Source organism: Garra rufa, unplaced genomic scaffold (genome assembly GCF_049309525.1).
Source record: "Garra rufa unplaced genomic scaffold, GarRuf1.0 hap1_unplaced_001, whole genome shotgun sequence".
NCBI classification, from domain to species: domain Eukaryota; kingdom Metazoa; phylum Chordata; class Actinopteri; order Cypriniformes; family Cyprinidae; genus Garra; species Garra rufa.
The window spans coordinates 12,056,764-12,059,263 of NW_027394276.1; the positions used below are offsets into that span (position 1 = coordinate 12,056,764).

Consider the following 2,500-nt stretch of genomic DNA (forward strand, 5'->3'; position numbering starts at 1 on the left):
AACGCCAAGGTCGCGGGTTCGATCCCCGTACGGGCCAACGTCTTTTGTTCTCTGTTAGCTCGTCTCTGCTCTTCTCTCAAAGCGACGGGTGGTGTCACGTAAACCCCTGCAGACCAAACCCTAGGTGGATGTGGCCGAAATAGCTCAGTTGGGAGAGCGTTAGACTGAAGATCTAAAGGTCCCTGGTTCAATCCCGGGTTTCGGCAGATGCAGCTTTCTTTTGTCTTTTGGTCGAGGGTGGCCAGTGACCAAAGCTCACTGGGATACAACCCCTCGCTCTGACTGGTTCCCCCTAGCCGCAACACTATCTACCTCCAGGTCAGCTGTCAAAGAGGCGCTCGTGGTTCCATGGTGTAACGGTTAGCACTCTGGACTTTGAATCCAGCGATCCGAGTTCAAATCTCGGTGGAACCTACGTGCCTTCTTGCGGCAGATAAAAACAAAAAAGGCTCAACTTTATTTTTGTTGCTGGTGAGCCGTAAGCCACTTCTTCTTTGCTTTCCTCTGAGCAGCGGCCTCTCTCGTCAAGGTTCCATGGTGTAATGGTTAGCACTCTGGACTCTGAATCCAGCGATCCGAGTTCAAATCTCGGTGGGACATGCTTTTGCCACGAATGTGCGTAGGGCCCGTTCTGAGAAATTCTTTTGACAGCAGTGGGCCCCAAAGGCTCACGCAACTGCGAGGGTACGTTTCGCACCGCAAAAAGCGCAGTCTGTCTCCTTGGGGACGTGCGCGTAAAAGGGCAGGAGCCCTTTGGAGAATGCGGGCATCGATCCCGCTACCTCTCGCATGCTAAGCGAGCGCTCTACCATTTGAGCTAATTCCCCTGGCCGCAGAAGGCAGAATCTTCTCCCTGTTAGGTCCACCACCATTATTGAATCCATTCAAAGGCCCACTTTCATTCCTTTGCCTTTGACCTTGTCTCGAGGTGTGTCATTTCTTCCATTGCAGTTAATTTTTTCTTTCTTTTGTTGTTGCTATTTGTCTTCTTTGCTTTTGGTTATTATGATCGCCGCCAACTTGTTTGTTTTTAGACTCATTTCTTCTAATGCTTGCTTGTTTCATTCAGTGTTTTTAATCTTGTTTTTTGGGCTTTCTTGTTGTTGTTGCTTTATTACAAACGATCCACTTGGCTTTCACAAGATTGTGATCCTGTATCAGAAGTGACTGTTGCGGTCAAGTAAGTCTGCACCCCTGAGGACCGTAACAGGGTGAGTAGAGCAGGGCAGAAACAAGTTTCTCAGAAATCGAGGTGCTTTTTGCCACAAGCGCAGACTTCCGGATGCTCCCTGCATTCAAAGCCACGTGAAGAGCGTCGCTCGAGGACAGGCGGCGGTGCGCCAGCTGCGTGAGCGTGGCTCGTTGGTCTAGGGGTATGATTCTCGCTTTGGGTGCGAGAGGTCCCGGGTTCAAATCCCGGACGAGCCCGTGGTCAGGCTTGGTCCTGAAGCTTTTCTGCCTGCTAAGGGGCCCACGAGCAGTCAGCAAACTTTGGGGAAATTGGGCAGACGTCTGGCCGGAGCCAGGCCGGTTAGCTCAGTTGGTTAGAGCGTGGTGCTAATAACGCCAAGGTCGCGGGTTCGATCCCCGTACGGGCCAACGTCTTTTGTTCTCTGTTAGCTCGTCTCTGCTCTTCTCTCAAAGCGACGGGTTGTGTCACGTAAACCCCTGCAGACCAAACCCTAGGGGGATGTGGCCGAAATAGCTCAGTTGGGAGAGCGTTAGACTGAAGATCTAAAGGTCCCTGGTTCAATCCCTGGTTTCGGCAGATGCAGCTTTCTTTTGGTCGAGGGTGGCCAGTGACCAAAACTCACTGGGATACAACCCCTCTCTCTGACTGGTTCCCCCTAGCCGCAACACTATCTACCTCCAGGTCAGCTGTCAAAGAGGCGCTCGTGGTTCCATGGTGTAACGGTTAGCACTCTGGACTTTGAATCCAGCGATCCGAGTTCAAATCTCGGTGGAACCTACGTGCCTTCTTGCGGCAGATAAAAACAAAAAAGGCTCAACTTTATTTTTGTTGCTGGTGAGCCGTAAGCCACTTCTTCTTTGCTTTCCTCTGAGCAGCGGCCTCTCTCGTCAAGGTTCCATGGTGTAATGGTTAAAAGGGCTGGAGCCCTTTGGAGAATGCGGGCATCGATCCCGCTACCTCTCGCATGCTAAGCGAGCGCTCTACCATTTGAGCTAATTCCCCTGGCCGCAGAAGGCAGAATCTTCTCCCTGTTAGGTCCACCACCATTATTGAATCCATTCAAAGGCCCACTTTCATTCCTTTGCCTTTGACCTTGTCTCGAGGTGTGTCATTTCTTCCATTGCAGTTAATTTTTTCTTTCTTTTGTTGTTGCTATTTGTCTTCTTTGCTTTTGGTTATTATGATCGCCGCCAACTTGTTTGTTTTTAGACTCATTTCTTCTAATGCTTGCTTGTTTCATTCAGTGTTTTTAATGTTGTTTTTTGGGCTTTCTTGTTGTTGTTGCTTTATTACAAACGATCCACTTGG

General features: G+C 50.0%; 10 non-coding genes across 10 annotated transcripts in view; 8 read left to right on the forward strand and 2 right to left on the reverse strand.

Annotated features, from left to right (window-relative positions):
- trnai-aau (transfer RNA isoleucine (anticodon AAU)) overlaps positions 1-37 on the forward strand; it is a 74-nt gene extending 37 nt beyond the window's left edge. The window contains exon 1 of the tRNA in view: positions 1-37. This exon is cut by the window's left edge and continues 37 nt beyond it. This is a non-coding gene — a tRNA (tRNA-Ile).
- A 96-nt stretch (positions 38-133) lies between these two features.
- trnaf-gaa (transfer RNA phenylalanine (anticodon GAA)) lies at positions 134-206 on the forward strand. The gene has a single exon. It is a non-coding gene; the product is annotated as a tRNA-Phe (tRNA).
- Positions 207-342: 136 nt separating this feature from the next.
- Positions 343-414, forward strand: trnaq-uug (transfer RNA glutamine (anticodon UUG)). Its single transcript has one exon. It is a non-coding gene; the product is annotated as a tRNA-Gln (tRNA).
- A 114-nt stretch (positions 415-528) lies between these two features.
- trnaq-cug (transfer RNA glutamine (anticodon CUG)) lies at positions 529-600 on the forward strand. The gene has a single exon. It is a non-coding gene; the product is annotated as a tRNA-Gln (tRNA).
- A 154-nt stretch (positions 601-754) lies between these two features.
- Positions 755-827, reverse strand: trnaa-agc (transfer RNA alanine (anticodon AGC)). Its single transcript has one exon. It is a non-coding gene; the product is annotated as a tRNA-Ala (tRNA).
- Positions 828-1,356: 529 nt separating this feature from the next.
- On the forward strand, positions 1,357-1,428 carry trnap-ugg (transfer RNA proline (anticodon UGG)). Its single transcript has one exon. It is a non-coding gene; the product is annotated as a tRNA-Pro (tRNA).
- A 97-nt stretch (positions 1,429-1,525) lies between these two features.
- trnai-aau (transfer RNA isoleucine (anticodon AAU)) lies at positions 1,526-1,599 on the forward strand. Its single transcript has one exon. It is a non-coding gene; the product is annotated as a tRNA-Ile (tRNA).
- Positions 1,600-1,695: 96 nt separating this feature from the next.
- Positions 1,696-1,768, forward strand: trnaf-gaa (transfer RNA phenylalanine (anticodon GAA)). The gene has a single exon. It is a non-coding gene; the product is annotated as a tRNA-Phe (tRNA).
- Positions 1,769-1,897: 129 nt separating this feature from the next.
- On the forward strand, positions 1,898-1,969 carry trnaq-uug (transfer RNA glutamine (anticodon UUG)). The gene has a single exon. It is a non-coding gene; the product is annotated as a tRNA-Gln (tRNA).
- A 152-nt stretch (positions 1,970-2,121) lies between these two features.
- Positions 2,122-2,194, reverse strand: trnaa-agc (transfer RNA alanine (anticodon AGC)). Its single transcript has one exon. It is a non-coding gene; the product is annotated as a tRNA-Ala (tRNA).
- Positions 2,195-2,500: the final 306 nt, after the last annotated feature.